Source organism: Pristis pectinata, chromosome 5 (genome assembly GCF_009764475.1).
Source record: "Pristis pectinata isolate sPriPec2 chromosome 5, sPriPec2.1.pri, whole genome shotgun sequence".
NCBI lineage: Eukaryota > Metazoa > Chordata > Chondrichthyes > Rhinopristiformes > Pristidae > Pristis > Pristis pectinata.
In genome coordinates, this window is record NC_067409.1 from 91,451,006 (window position 1) to 91,468,425 (window position 17,420).

The window sequence follows — 17,420 nt, forward strand, 5'->3', positions numbered from 1 at the left end:
TTTTGTGCGTTTTATTTATTTGATTAACGCGTTCCACAAGCTGAAATCTTTGACGAGCATCGGGATCCTATGTTGACATATGAGCTGACGTGTATTTTTCATAAAACATTTAGTATTATATTTATGACTATCTGTGCTTCATTGAAAGCTGTACTGGTATCCTTACGACAAACGCAAAATTGAAACTCACACAGATATAAATGTATTTTCCAAACAGAAAACGTGAAATGGGTGTTTAAAACACGCAAACTAGCTCTCAGACAAGCATAGATGTCGTATGCAGAGGTATCTGTTTTGAACAGGGCCTCAAGTTGCATACTGCCCTCCAGTTCACAAGCATTTGAGTATTCTTCAATTCAGTTACTGGTTCATCTCGTCTAACCACTTTTAAGGCACTCCCCTTCACAAGAACTGCGAGACAGCGAGAGTATTCGCATTGAATCCCTGCACTTCCATGTAAAACAATTCAATGCTAAAATCCCAATAATGTTTTTACTTTGCAAATGAACCTATTCGTCGAATAATAAAATACATTTCGATTAGATACGATTAGGTGCGATACACAAGTGTTCAACGAACGGATCCGAAGTGTTGAAGTACGGCCAAAAGCCATGTATTGCACCATACAGGTGTTCGATTTAACAGCAGGGGTTGGGTAGGGAACTTGACATTTGGAAGGTGGATTCTGCCACTCTCCTAGTTTGGAACTCTTACCGATAGCAACAAGACTTAGCCAGCGTGTTTTCTCCAACAACCTGTTTGAAGTGGTTAGGGTGTTGACGTGGTGAATTTTCAGTAAATGTAATACCTAGCTGGCAAATTTAGCTACATGCGATTTTGAAACAGTTGAGGTAGTTTAATCAAAAGAGCAATTGTAGAAAATAACGTTGCCGTGATTCTGAGAACCTGAGCACAGCTTAAGGAAATATTAAGGTCAATACCTATGAAAGAGAAGCTGGAATTCTTTTAAATAAGTTATTATATTTCTGGTGCTTTGCGCACACGCAAAGGAGGTTTTCGGCGCCAAAGGAATGTTTAATCAGTCACTGGGAGGTCCAGTGATGTCAGTGCTGGCACGAAGACAGACATCAAGCAATTTTGGTGCTGTACCAAACGGTATTCGTCACAACTCACCCAGGGTTGGACCACTTACCTGACCTTGCTCGCTTTAAAGGTCACCCTTGACGATTCCCATTATCTCGTTCCAACTATTTGACTTGCCTCGCCCAAACGGTTGACACCCTCCTTTGAAGATAGTTGTTGCTCCCATAAGTTGCGTTGAGTTCCCCATGCACTTCCGTCAGAAATCAAAACACCCATAAATACAAAATTGTTCCGTGCAAAATGGATTCGAATCTGATGGAAATTTGATTAAAATCTCGAATGCGACCAAACAAGGATGCCCCAAAGCAACTGTTGAATCAGCTTTCAACTCTCCCCCCCCCTTTTCACGTTGACCTTCTGAAGATTACAAAAATATTTTAACAGATTTTAGTTTGTGAACTTTCTGACCTATTCGATGAGTTCTGTCAAATTCCACGGATCAGCAGAGATGTCACTCCAGCTGTAAAAATGTAGCTAAAACGATCAGCCCGCATTAGAACTAACTCCAAGGAATGCACATTTACAGATTAATAAAAAGGGACTGGAATTCATGAAATCTTGCACGAATACTTGCCTCCAGTGATTTGGTACTGAGTTTTTACATTGAGTTACAGCGATTATACAGAAATTTGGGTTAATGAGGCATGTACAAAAGAGACTGTTCTGGCCCTATGGGTAGGACTTAAGACGCTGCGTGCACTGGTGAGTCCTAGACTCACCACAGAGGCTTAAAAACAAAGAAATCTGGACTGACTTCAGTGAATCACTCAGGAAGGGCTGCACTGCAAAGTAGTGTCCTATGTTTTAATCTGACAATAAATTTGTCCCATTTGCTTTCTCGGCTAAATGTAAGATTCCGTCTGTCATTTTTGAAGAAAAGTAGTATTATTATTCAGGTGTCATGCCAAATTTTGCCTTCAAATGGATGTTACTTGCATTCTTACATTGCAATTTCCTGGAGCAACAATGCACAGATCTTCTGATGTATTTTCCACATTGCAACACTGAAAACACTTCAAAACTTGGCTGTAACTCACGCTAAATATGTGCAAAGTTATGAAAGGTGCAGTGTAAATGCAAGTCTTTTTCAGCCATCAGGAAGGGGTATCCAGACTGACCAGCTTATCAGCAAAAACAAAAAAATGCTGGAAACATTCAGTTGGTCAGGCAGCATCTGTGGAAAGAGAAACAGTCAGGGCTTCAAGTATGTGATCCTTTGTCAAAAAAGGGAGGGAATCTGTTTTACATCATGTTGACTCAGTCTTTCTTACCTCCTTCGTATAATTCTAGCCTGCCAGGCAGATCCCACATCCTTGCGATTAACAACATATTACACAGATCAACAAGCTTAAAGTGCAATTAACTGAGCCCATTAAGCCATTTCTCTTCACCCTTTCACAGGTATCCTCTCTGTTCTACACATCTCTCCTCCACCTTTTCTCCTACTGAAAATTAACTCTCTTTCCCATGTGCTTCAATGAGAAACTGAAAAGGTGCTGGTCTCTGCAGTCTCTACTGCCATCAAGTATGCTGCTCCTTCAAGAAGAGCTAATGAAAACCATCTGCCTCTAGCATCAGTTAACCACCTTCCCCTGCTCTCTGGAACTGTGGCTTAAGATAGGTTTATCTTAAGGTTTTCTAAGATTCATCAACAATTATCAAGTTTGGACTGAATAATTTAGTAATTTTTGTTCTTTAATATATAATGTTTTTATTTTTTGGTAAATTAATTTTACATTGGGAAGTAAAATTGATTTGTCTAACAATAAAATACTGAAATATTAATGAAAAAAATTACTGAATGTGGTCTTTTCTGCTTGGATATTATTATAGCTCATCTTACATTTGCTATTCTTTAAAAAATTTAAACACCAGCATACTCATCAGTAAAATTAAAGTTATAATTAGAAATTATTAGCAGTCCCTCATTATTGCACTAGCTATCAATGTAGATCACATGTTTGTCTGTGGAACTGGACTTAAACCCACAAACATCTGACAAAGAATCCAAATTACTACTTTATGTACCTTGCCTAATTTTCAGGGGCCACAGTGGGGCAGCTGATGGAACTGCTGCCTCTCAGTGACAACAACCTGGATTCAACTCTGACTTCCAGTGCTGACTAGTTGCAGTTTGCACATTCTGCTGTGACTGTGTAGGTTTCCTCCAGGGGTTCCAGTTTCTTCCTACATCCCAAAGATGTGCTGTTGACCACTGTAAATTGCCCCTGGTGTGTAGTTGAGTGGTAGAATCATGAGCGTTGATGGAAATGTGGGGAGAATAGGTTACAGGACATGATAGTGGGGTAACGCTTTGAGAGCTGGAATAGCCTTGATGGGCTGAATGGCCTTCCTCTACATTGTAAGGGAATATGGAATGTGGAATAATACTTGGTGAACAAAAATGTCTTGCAGAAGATAACCCTACAAATCAAATGATCTGATCCTTCAAGAATTCCAAGAAAACCAGGTATTCCTTAATCAGCAAGAATATTTAAGGAAAAACAATTCCAAGCCATACTTCCAACAGTAACACTCACAAGAATAATTGCTGGCAATTTATTTTTTGATTTTTGTACTCCAGATTTTGTCAGATATAGCCTTATCGCCCCCATATTGCTTCAATAACTTTTTGATCATCTAATGTCTTTAAATTCTTTCATTATGCTTCCTCTCTTTTATATCTATACTATCTCTGTCATCCTAAGTTATCAATGTTAGCTTCAGCACACAATAGGTCAACTACTGTATATTTCCTCCTATTATTGTTTCCCATCATTCTCTCTACTCTGAATTTATTCAAATGCTATTTATTTTCATTTGACAACTTCTAGTAAAGAACTATATCCAAAACTTTAACTTTTCTCTTTAACTCATCTCTTCAGATGCCACCTGGTCTGCTGTGCATTTCCAATATTTATTCATTTTCATTTTTTTCTTCCTTTCATGCTAAGTATATACATTTCTCAATTGTAGATTTACCCAATTTTACCAATAATTTCTTTGAGGCTCATTCTAATCTGCTGCCAAAACTTTGGTAGAATGCCAATTGCCAGAAACCATGCCAACAACTGACTGGAAGAATCCCCATGAAAATTTCCAGTAAGCATAATACAGATGTCATAAAAAATGTAGTCAAAGCATTTCTCCAAGTCACCACTGTAATTTATTGCTTATATCAACTTCTAAAAATTGTTAGCCATTGCTAAAGAATGAAATTCATACAACAGAAATTATTTGTACATTATGGATTTAATACACATAGCAGAACATTCACCTATTCTACTTGTGTTAAATAATACAAACTAGGAGGCTCCCAATTTTGATGGTCAGCTTATGTTGGACTCTGAGGGTTATGGTCTTTGGAGGTTCTGGTGGTTGGAAGAGGAATCAACAACTGATTGCTATGTTGTTGCACTGTGCAATGTAGAGTAGGAGGACAAAATTGGATTCCTGTAATCTCCACAGTAGGAAAGAGGGGTTTACAGAGGAAAAATGGTAACCCTGGCAGGGAACCAGAGAGCAGTTGTCATCTGTGGAATTGTACTCCCACATGAGTCAATGCCTTCGAGGGAAGAAGTGAAAAACAATTGGCAATGGTTCAGTTTCAAGTTTCAAGTTACTGCATAAACTATTCTCACTTTGCTACTTTTCAGTTTTACATTAGTGCAACATTTTTCCTTCAGTCATTAAATGAGACCTACAAACCTTCAGTTGTTATATCACAGCCTTTAATTCATCAGTACAGGTATTGCCACGCATAGTTAAAACAATGTTTTGTCAGTCAATATTCAAGTGACTGCCAACAAAATATATGGAATTACTGCACAAAACAAATGTCACTATGTACCATTGAGTTGATTATGGGTTGAAATTTCATCCCAGGACATAGACGATAGATGTAAGTCACTTAAACTTGTCTTGACCTAGGAATCTGAAGCTCTCAAAGAGAATACCTTCTCCATCCTGCTTATGAGAAACATCTTCAAATCTTATTCTAAATGTTAAAGTCACTGTGTAAATGCTATTTGATGCTGCACTGGTGGAATTTGTAGCACTAGTTTGTAATCACACCAGGTATGGATAATATATCACACTGCCAAACAATAGTCATTCTGTACTGATTATTTATTAATTGAAATAATAATTTATATAATAAAACCAACCTGGGACAAAACTGCTGATATGTCCTTTTAGGTTAAGAATAGCAGATGGGACCTAATCTGGGAGAGAATTAAAAACATCTCAAGAAGTAGGTGGTATTGCAGACAGTGAAGAAGATTATCAAAAATTACAGGGGGATCTTGATCAGCGAGGTAAGTGGGCCAAGGATTGGCAAATAGTTTTCAATTCAGATAAGTGTGAAGTGTTGCACTTTGGGAAGTCAAACCAATGTTTATACAGTGAATGGTTGGGCCCTGGGGAGTGTTGTGGAACAGAGAGACGTAGGAGTACAAGTACATATTTTGCTGAATGCAATGTCACAGGTAGACAGGGTGGTGAAAAAGGCATTTGGCAGGCTGGCCTTCATCAGTCAGGGCCTTGAGGAGTTGGGACACTATGCTGCAGTTGTACAAGATGTTGGTGAGACCGCACTCAGAGTACTGTGTACAGTTGTGGTTGTCCTGTTATATGAAAGACATCATTAAACAGGGAATAGCGCAGAGACGATTTACAAGGATGCTGTCGGGGCTCGAGGCCTGGATTATAGGGAGAGGTTGGGCAGGCGAGGACTTTATTCCTTGGAATGTGGGAGATTGAGGGGTGACCTCACAGAGATGTTTAAAATCATGAGGGGAAGGGGAAGTAAAATCTAGAGGGCATAAGGTGAGAGGTGAAAGATTTAAAAGGGATCTGAGGAGCAACTTCTCCGTGAAGAAGGAGGTGTGTACATGGAATGAGCTGCCAGCGAAAGTGATTGAGGCAGGTGTAATAACATTTAAAAGACATTTGGATAAGTACATGGATAGGAGGGGTTTAGAGGGATATGGGCCAAGCAAGGGCAAATGGGACCATGGTCAGCATGGATGAGTTGTGTCAAAGGGCTTGTTTCCATGCTGTATTACTTTATGACTCTATGACTCTAAATAAATGGATTGAAAGTAAAGCTCCATTTTACAATATGTCATTTAGCTGCATCTGAGGCCTAGCTGCTGCTTGTCTTCAACCATTCGGCTCTTGAACCAACCTGCTCAACTCTAATCATTACTTCAGTATAGCAACACTATGATCACTTTGCACTACAATAGACTTTGTTTTTTTTGCTCTAATTGTATTCTTTCTTGTAAAAATTGTGTATAGTTTATGCTTCATTTATGTTTTTCTTGTGAATGTTGTGTATGTGATGCTATGTACCTGTGAATCTGCTGCAAGTAAGTTTTTCATTGCACCTGTGCATACATGTACTTGTGCATATGACAACAAACTTGAAACTGACTTTGACTTTCAACCAACCTGCTTTGTAGAATAGCCATGGCAGTGAAGCCTGGAGTTCAATTTGGCCCACAGAGCTGCAAAAGCTTCACACGGCCATGGTGATACAGAGGGACTGCTGAGGATCTGATCAGATTGAGCATTGTCTGGCCCATTACTATCACCAGGTTCCCCATCTTCAAAAGCCTGGGATAATCATTGATATAAACATTAACTGGGCCAGCCACATGAATCTATTGACTACAAGGGCAAGTCAGTGGCTGGGTGTCCTGTGGCAAGTGACTTGCTTCCTGACTCCCAACAGCTTTTCTACCAGTGAGTAACAGGGATAGCATCAGAAATGGTGAAAGGTTATTGACCTGACACGTTATCTCTCTCCACAGCTCATGCCAGCCTTGTTGAATAATTACAGCATTTTCTGTTTTTACTTGCTTTTATCCTTTCGTAATTTCTTTCTTCTTCTTCACTTCTCGTTACTCTTCCATTTTTATTGTAGTTTTAATAATGTTGTATCCAAAAATATTGCTGTTTGTATACACATGCATATGAACATTGGAAACAAACTTATCTTTAAATTGTTATAATGTTGCAAATGTGCAAATAAACTGCACTTGAATTTTGTCTTTGGTTCCTTTCAGTTAGTAAAAATAAACATCTAATATTATACATTTTATGGAAGTATTGCAAATATTAACATTGTGAAATTAATTAATTCTTAATTTTGGTTGCAATTTCAAAAAAAAAGTCTCCTGATGCCGTGGAAGATGCTCACTAAGCTAATGCTATTTTCTTAATTAATGTGGTTAACAAAGATATTTAAATTGGAAATAAAGAGTACAATGTTATTTTTAATTGCAATTGTACAACTGGCCCTCATTGTAACTAATTATGCAGTGATTCATTTTGAAATCGGACATCAAAAAAATGTCTAAAGGTATATTTTGCATCTCATACTTTCAGCATGGAGTATGTATTTTTTCTGAGGAAGATATTCTTGAATGCTCTCAGCTGAGAAAATGAATTAAACTCTTTTACAAGCTAAGAATGATACATTAAACTTAAACAGAAATGGCAGTGTTTTAAGATATTGGCAGTGTGATCCAAAATTCATTGCTTTTTTGTTGGAATAGCTTCTCTGACATTTTAGTGCACTGGTTGCTCAACAGTGCCATTGGGATGAAGAGTCATTACTGTTTCCCCAGCTGTTAGTTTATAACATAAAAGTTATTTTGGATGTGAGGAATGGAGTAACAACAGCTTGCCAGCAGGTGCCCTGCAGCTGGTTTAATCCAGAGGAGGTGCAAGATCAGCGAAGGGAACCTCATTAGTGATGGACAGAGATTACTTGCCTTGCCTGTCGAAGAGTGGTCATCAAACCAATGCTAGTCTTGCCTGTATCAGGTTAACACCTTGATCAGTTCAAGAAGATGACCAAACAGAAGATCCTGCTGTTCTCTGCACTGCTGCTTGCTGTTAATACAGAACCATGTGAGAATGCTGCAACTTGCTTGACTAACCAGCTGGGCCAAAATTAGTTATGGGTTGAAAGGTCATTTGGTTTATTTTGTATGCTATGGTGTTGTAATAATTACTGTAATTGTTGTTTCTTTATGAATCTATAAACTACACTATTCTCCAGCCCTATTCAAGCAATTGCTTCGAAATAGAGTCAAAATCTTACAATCCCAGACAGATTGAGACTATCAAGATTTAGAAAATCAATTTGTTAATCAACTATGTACAGTAAAGGGACTTCTTAGCAGGTTGATGGGAAGAAATTATATGGATCAAAGTGGAAATTCATACTTCAATTTTGTTCCTAAACTTTGAACAATACAAACCAAAAATCACAAAGAGTACACAATGCGGAGACAATAACCCTAGAACAGAAATGATAATTGTTAAAATATGAGTTGCAGTTTTTAAGAATTTTAAGAATTTTATATATTATCTGTCACAATATCTCACAATATTTCACAATATTATATTATTGTCAAGGGCAGGTCCCGCCTTAAGAGCCTGATTAAATTTTTTGAGGATGTGACTAAACACATCGATGAAGGAAGAGCAGCAGATGTAGTATATATGGATTTCAGCAAGGCATTTGATAAGGTACCCCATGCAAGGTTTATTGAGAAAGTAAGGAGGCATGGGATCCAAGGGGACGTTGCTTTGTGGATCCAGAACTGGCTGGCCCACGGAAGGCAAAGAGTGGTTGTTGACAGGTCACATTCTGCATGGAGGTCAGTGACCAGTGGTGTACCCTGGTGTACCCTTACTCTTCATGATTTTTATAAATGACCTGGACAAGGAAGTGGAGGGATGGGTTAGTAAGTTTGCTGATGACACAAAGGTTGGGGGTGTTGTGGATAGTGTGGAGAGCTGTCAGAGGTTACAGCGGGACATAGATAGGATGCAAAACTGGGCTGAGAAGTAGCAGATGGAGTTCAACCCAGATAAGTGTGAAGTGGTTCATTTTGGTAGGTCAAATATGATGGCAGAATATAATATTTATGGTAAGACTCTTGACAGTGTGGAGGATCAAAGGGATCTTGGGGTCTGAGTCCATAGGACGCTCAAAGCAGCTGCACAGGTTGACTCTGTAGTTAAGAAGGCATATGGTGTATTGTCCTTCATCAATCGTGGAATTGAATTTAGGAACCAAGAGGTAATGTTGCAGCTATATAGGACCCTGGTCAGACCCCACTTGGAGTACTGTGCTCAGTTCTGGTCACCTCACTACAGGAAGGATGTGGAAGCCATAGAAAGGGTGCAGAGGAGATTTACAAGGATGCTGCCTGGACTGGGGAGCATGCCTTATGAAAACAGGTTGAGGTAACTTGACCTTTTCTCCTTGGAGTGACGGAGGATGAGGGGGGACCTGATAGAGGTGTATAGGATGATGAGAGACATTGATCGTGTGGATAGTCAGAGGCTTTTTCCTGGGGCTGAAATGGTTGCCACAAGAGGACATAGGTTTAAGCTGCTGGGGAGTAGGTATAGAGGAGATGTCAGGGATAAGCTTTTTATTCAGAGAGTGGTGAGTGTGTGGAATGGGCTGCCAGCAACAGTGGTGGAGGCGGATACGATAGGGTCTTTTAAGAGAATTTTGAATAGGGACATGGAGCTTAGAAAAATAGAGGGCTATGGGTAAGCCTAGTAATTTCTAGGGTAGGGACATGTTCTGCACAGCTTTGTGGGCCGAAGGGCCTGAATTGTGCTGTAGGTTTTCTATGTTTCTATTTAAGTTTATTTAAAGAGCAAGAAAACGGTTATTAGCTCCACCAATCCTCCTTCTGTCCACTAGATTTTGCTGTGCATTACATTCCACGAGCTATGAAATTCTGAGTCATTTAACACAATAAGCCTCTAAAAAAAGCATAAATTTCAGATTACATCATAAACCACATGTTCATAGTTTATTGAAGAAAGAATAAAGAATATAGAACATAGAACATGGAACAGTAGAGCTCAGTAACAGCCTCTTTGGCCCTCTATATCTGCACCAACCATGATGCTAATCTAAACTAATCCTGTCAGCGTGCAGATGGACTATATCCCTCTATTTTCTGCCTGTTCATGTGTCTGTCTAAATGCCTCTTAAGTGTTGCTGTCATATCTGGTTCTACCATCTTGTCTAATGATACATTCCAGGCACCTACCACCATCTGTGTAAAAAACTTCCCTCGCAAATCTCCTTTAAATTTTCCTCCTCTCGCCCTAAACCAATAACCTCTAGTATTTGACATTTCCACCCTGAGAATAAGACACTGACTATCTACCCTATCTATGCCTCTCATCATTTTCTATACGTCTATCAGGTCACCCCTCAGCCTCTGATGCTCCAAAGAGAATAATCCAGCTTAGTCTAACCTCCCTTTATAGCTAATACATTCCAACGTTACTAGAACCAAAAAGATGATTAGCAAAGGTGGATCCAACTTGGGCCATCTTGTTGGAAAGGGAAAAGCCTAAAGAGACATTATAGAGGTCTTGTGAAAGAGCCCAGAGTAAGGGAACATAATATATGTGACCAACATGGTCAGAGCAAAGAAAAAAAATTCTTTTGCACAGAGGATGTTGAGAAGATAGAGCTTGCCCCGTGGAATAAATGGTGCATTACTTCCTTTAAATACTTGATGTGTACATGGTGTTAAAATCAATTATGGTAATTGATAAACTCTACTTTGTTATTAAATGCTTGCAATTTTCCCATTGTTAAAATGGAAACCATTTTGCCTCAAGAAGCTTACAAATGGAGGAAGCTCAGCCCATCTGCCAAAGGTACATAAATTTGAATGATCCAGAAATAATTAATTAAAATAGTAATTATGACAGCTTCACAGAGTCACAGAATGGTCATAGCACAGAAGGGGGCCATTGGCTTATCAAGTACATATCAGTTCTCCGTGAGAACAATCCACCTTGTGACACTCCATGGTCTCCTTTCCACTGCCCTTTTCAGATACCTAGCCAGCTGCATTTTGAATAGTGTTAAATTTCCAGAGTAGTAATCTAGATGCCTTGACTTAGAGAAACCTAGTTTCAAATCCTAGGGGGAAAGGGGAAAAAGATAACAACTAGTCTTAGTAATGAAATTGGTTTATCCCTGCAACCTTTATTGAACAAGGCTGGAACAGTTACAATTTTCCAGTTCTCAGTCACCACCCTGAATCTGCTGATGATGTGTAGGGCCTCTGCAATTTCTTCCCTTACTTCCCTCAGCAACTGTGATGAATACCACCTGGTTATTTATGCACTTTATGTGACATCAGCCACTTTGCTACTTGAATTCTTTGTCCATCCAGCATCTCAACTGCATCTTCCTTTACTGAGACTCTAGCATTTTCTTCTTCCTTGGCAAACAATTAATTGGTTACTTCTGCCATGCTCTCTGTCTTATGATTTGATTTCCTTTTTGGTCTCTGGTCCCAACTCTCTTACATCCATTTTCTTTCCAAATGCCTTCTGTTTTTGGAATCCCTTTTATGTTTACTTCCAGTCTTTGCTCATGCCTTTGCTTTGTCCTGCACATTTCCTTGTTTGCTTTCCCATTGAACTTTCTGTACTCAGCCTTGTTCTTACTAGTGTTAACAACCTGCTTTATATAGAGTTAGCATGGTTAAAATAACTAAAAATTCTCAAATGTCACTTGATAGGTACTGAACCAAAAAAGGGAAGATTAGGGAAGGTAACCAAAAGCTTGGTAAAAGGGATGAATTTCATGAGGTGACAATAAGAAGAACCTGCATTTATCACATTTAACATAGTAAAAGACCAAAAGTCTTCTCAAGAGTATCAGAGAAATAGTACACCAAAAGCTTGGTCAGAGGTATAGGTTTTTCAGAGCATCTTAGATGAGCAAGAGGTAGCAAGTCAACTTGGTTTAGGAAGGGAATTTCAGAGCTTAGGTCCTAGGCAACTGAAGACACAATCACCATTTAATAAAGTGATTAAAATTGTGAGTGAGAAAAAGAGCACAAATAGTGGAGCACAAAACTCTCAAGAAGCTGGAGAAGATTGCAGAAATGGAGAGGGCTGGCACCATCGAGAGATCCACAATAACTATGGGAATACTAGAAGTAAGGTGTTGCCAGAAGTGAAGCAGTTGGAGAAAAATATTGGATTTGGAATTGGAATTCCAAAGCTTGAGACTGAAGCAGCCAAATGCATGACTGACTATGAAGGAAGACAAGATGAGAAGTACAAGAGAACAGTGTGTGGAGGATATAGCAGGCCTGAAGCAGGTTACAAATCAGAGAGTGGTGAAGTCATGATGAACGTAAGTACATGGTAGAAAATATAAAATCAGGTTAGTGAGCTTTTGAACTTTGCAACAGGACTTGATGCAAAGTAGAATAAGGGTGAAACGATTTTGGATGAGGTTCACTATACAGAGCTTGGAAAATCAGAGATTAGTTGATAAAGCAAATCTTTTATATAATAAAACAGGGAGTGAAAGAACTTCCATTTACAGAGCACATTTCAATTCCTCAAAATTTCTTAAAGCATTGTAGAGAATTTTTGAAGTGTGGTTATTGAAGCAATGTGGAAAAACATAGTAGCCAGTGTTCATAATCAGGAGTGAGATGAATGATAAAGATTCCCTCAATACTGCACTACAGTTCCAGCCAAGGTTACATGCTCAAGAGAATGGAGTGTGGCTTGAATCACTGGCTCTTTGACTAAAAGGCAAGGGTGCTACCATTAAGGCACCAGAGGGATGAATGAAAGTTTCAGTGGCTGATGGGCTGATGTAAGGATGAAAATGGAGCAAAAAATAAAATGCTAGACAAACGCAGTGGGTCAAGCAGCATCTGTGGAGGGAAATGGACAATTGACGTTTCAGGTCGAGACCCTTCATCTGGGCTGAGAGATAGAGGGAAGGTAGCCAGTATAAAGAGGTAAGGGGAAGGGACAGAGCAAGAGCTGGCAACCAATAGGTGAATCCAGGTGAGGAGGGGTGATAGGCAGATGGAGGAGGGAAGAGTGGAGATAGTGACAGAGGCTGGCAGGTAATAGCTGGAGGCAACAAAAGGCTGTAGATGATGGGATCTGATGGGAAAGGAAGGTGAAGCATGGAACCAAATAAGGGAGGTAGGGTGGGCATGTGGGAACAGTAGGGGGAGGAGACCCAGTGAGAGAAGTATGTGGGTGATGTGCAGCTGGAGTGGGTGAAGGAGGGGAAAGAAACTGGGTGATGGTGGGCTAGGTGTAGGAGGAACAGGGTAGATCAGGAGGAGAAGGGCAAGGGACAGAGGGAAAGCAGGTTAACTGAAAATGAAGATGTTCATGCCACCGGGTTGTAGACTACGCCGGCACCACAGATGCTGCCTGACCTGCTGACTTCCTCCAGTATTTTGTTTTTTGCTCCTGACTCCAGCATCTGCAGTCCGTCTGCTAAAAATGGAGATAGTTAGCTTTACAAAGGTGGAAATAGACAGGCTATGTAAGGCAGTGTGGACATGGAATAAAATCCTGACCATATAGTGCCAAGTCAGAAAATAAACTGTGTAATAAACACATCTGCATTTTAATTAGTTACAAATATAATAAATGAAAGTTTGAACATAACAGCATCTGAAAGAGGTAGGGCAGTATGGCTTCATCAGAACTGATCTAAAAAATATTCTATCTTTTTCTTGCAGGTTTTAAAGCAGGAGTTTCAGAGCACCATTTCCCCACCACCATCTCAGCCAATCACGGATCATTTCTCTGCTTGGACATTCCCCAATCATATCTGCATCATTTCAGTGCTGTGTAAACACAGATAGAGAGATTACAGTGTGAAAAATGACCCTGTACCATAATTCACTATCATCTGAATGTGACCCGTTTTTTCCTGTAATGATAAAGAAGCTAATCCATCCAACAAGTAAGTGGAGCAAAAGAGCTTTAAAAGAAAGATGCACACAAAATTTACTGCAAATGCACAAAAAGGTTGACTGGCATTTGAGGAGAAACAGAGTTAGCCATTGAGGTCCCTGACTTCTCAGTGCTGTTAAAATGTTATTGACCAGAAATGTTGACTCGGTTTTTCTATTCACAGTTGCTGCCTCACCTGAGAAGTATTCCCACCATTTCCTGTTCTTGTTTCAGATTTCCAGCATCCACAGTGTTTCGTTTTTGATTATATAACATTCGACTACTCGCCACTGAAAATGTAGAACATGTACAAATTTCACAGCCAGCTCTTAAGTGCTTATTTTAGTGATGCAGAATTAATATTTCAGTAATACAGTTTTCATTGGCATCTAAATAATCTCAACTGTTGGAGCTGAAAATTAAGGCAGCCCCAGGGAGTCTGGAATTACCTGGAGCTGCCAAAAAGTATGTTAACAGTTATTTCAGATTTATTTTCAGTAGATGGAATATATTGAAACATTAACTGTTAGTGTACCCTATTAATGAACAAAAAATATGATTCCATGACTAAATGTCATGCCACAAAACTATTTATGCATAAGATCAAATAGTATGGCTTTATGTTATATGATACACAGTACGTATTACTTTCATGCCATTTATGCTCAATGTCACACGACTGGTTTAGGTGTTTATGATGCAAAAATAACTTACATTTATGAATTGTCCATAATGTGGTGCAACATCCCAAGGAGCTTCACCAGAGAGATGTCAAACAAAATCTGACACCAAATCACATAAGGAGGTGAGAAGATAGAAGCCCAAAAGAAGGTAAGTTTTAAGGGGCATCATTAAGAAATAGAAAATAGTTAACTGTTTATATAATAATTTTATCAAAACCAATTTCTCATCCTAAATAATTAAGATTATTTAGCTTTTTTTTACTATTGTTTATTTATCAAATAAAGTTTCAAATCTATGTTTTTAATTAATACAAAAAAATCTGTGTGATATAGTCATAATATTAAAATATCATACTGTAATATCACATTCTTTCTACTGGAACAGAATTGTCATCAAATAACATATCCTCAATGTTAAATCTCAACAGTAAGATGTAATGTCACAAGGGTAGTGTTCGAAGTAAGAGACTTGATAAACAGATAAATCACTACTGTGATCCACAGGAACACAAGAGGATAAATCAGCAGGAATAATAGACCAGCTCAGAATTCACTAGCAGGAGTTCAGAAGGAGGAAATGCGAAGAATGGAGTAGACAGGTAAATATGCTGTAAATAGGGAGACAAATACCAAAGGATGAGTATTGAGGAAGTAGCTTTTGTGACAGTGAGCAGAAATGCAAACAGACAAATAAACAGGCAGTATGCACGGGGAATGTGATACTCAGATCACCAGGCCCATGACAGGGGGAGATTACAACAAATAGGAAAATGGTCAACAGAGAGGCAAATGGGGTGAAATAGTTACTAGCCCCCATTCAACAGGGTATGGCAAATGGATAGTTAACAGCAAGCTAGGAAGGCAGTCAGTTTGTTCTCAAAAGAATTGAGGGGAATTCTGCAGTAAAATAAAATTCTCTCAAAGATTATCCTTAAAGAAGACAATGCCCATCATCTGAGATCACCAAAGCCAAAGTGATGGCCAGATTTTCAACAGTGAAAGCATTTTACTCATCCATACAGGTGAAATAACAATATGAATCAGATGAATCACCTAATCCTAATTATTATATCACGTATTCTCAAACATTGTTTTATTTAATCCTGATCATGTCACAGACTTCTATTGCTTCATGTAACTCTAATATTCCAAGTTGTATCTTTACAGAAGCAGATGAAGCTAACAAAGAAATCCAATGCTGTCCTATAGAGGGGAGACCACTCCAGGCGCAGTCATTTGCGAGGTTATGTCATTGTTTGAGCAAGAGACAACAAGGATCTCAGCATCACCCATGTCCTAACAGGTACTACTGACTATTAGACCAGCTACTGCCTCTGTTATCGCCATTAACCTACCCCCGAATGACTGAAACAGAAACCCTGCAGCAACAAAATCAGTGTTGAAGGGGTCAAGGACCCCCTAAGGTACATACTCTTTGAAGAGAACATCAATAGACAAACTGATAACTATCAACCCATTGGAATCACAAAGTATCTACAGAATAAGGACTGCCCTGACATCCACCATAACTAACACTATGAAGAGACAATTGGCTTCTGGTGTTCAGAAAGAAAAACAGCACTGGTTTGTTGAGAAAAGCCAGGAGATAATTAACCACAAAGGAAAAATGTTCTGGGATTGAAAACTCCACCATGCCTCAAGAGAAAAAGCACCAGAGGTCAATGTCCAACAGAAAACATGTGGCTTTAACCACAAATGGTGGATGGAAAGTTTTTGCAGGAGATTCAACAAATTACTGATAACCAAGACAGGTGCAGATTATCTGGTGCTGTCATGGCCATCTACAGAGCTCACAATGCTAACAGCCAGGAATGGAGGAGAACGGATCAAGGACAGAGAGATGGTCAGCACCTATTTGAAAGGGATAATCTTTGCCATGTGATATCTTCAAGAGATATGCAGGGAGTAGCATCAACCACGATACATGAATATTGTTTTGATCTCTCAATGGTCAATCAAGTGAGGATGTGAAGCATCCTTCTCAAAATTGACTTCCCCCAGAAAATCTTCTCCATTCTACATCTGCTGCAAAATGGCATGGAAAATATGATTTTAACCAGTGTATTTGCAACAGATCAAACCTCAGTGGCGACAGGCATCAAGTAGGGCTGTGTCTCTACCCAAACAGCCTCTTCAATTTTTCTCACCTGAACATTGCACCTCACTCCAACAGATTTCCCATCTGAGTGGAGCTAGTCTTCAGGGCAAACAGGAAACTCCTCAGCCTAGGTTACCTCTAGTCTGGAATCAAGGTCACTCCAATTTCAGATGGTGTTTGCATGCGTACACACTCAGAGGCTGAGCTCCAAGTCATTATTGACTCATTCACTGAAGCACACAAGAGAATAAGCCTTAAACTGGACATTTGCCAAATGACAGTCCTCTCACAACCTGCCCCCACTGCATAACACCACCCCCCAATAGTAAAGGTCGACAATGAGGCCCTGGAATATACACACCAATTTCCATATCTCAGGAGCTACCACCCAAGATGGACTTCAATTATGAAATTCATCCTCACCTTCAGTGCTTCAGCATAGACTAGCTGTCTGAAAAAAAGAATGAATGAAGATCAAGATCTTAAACTCAGCATTAACCTCATGGTCTGATGTTCAACAGTAATCCCAACCCTCCTGTATACTTCAGAGATAAGGACTACATAGAGCAGGCACTTCAAAGTACTGGAGAGGCACCACCACAAATCTCCACCTCCACAAAAACCTTTGGCAAGATATGCAAACTAAAATATGTGTCCTTTCCCAAGCCAACATCTCCAGCATCAACACTCTCATCACACTCAGCCTGCCCCCATGA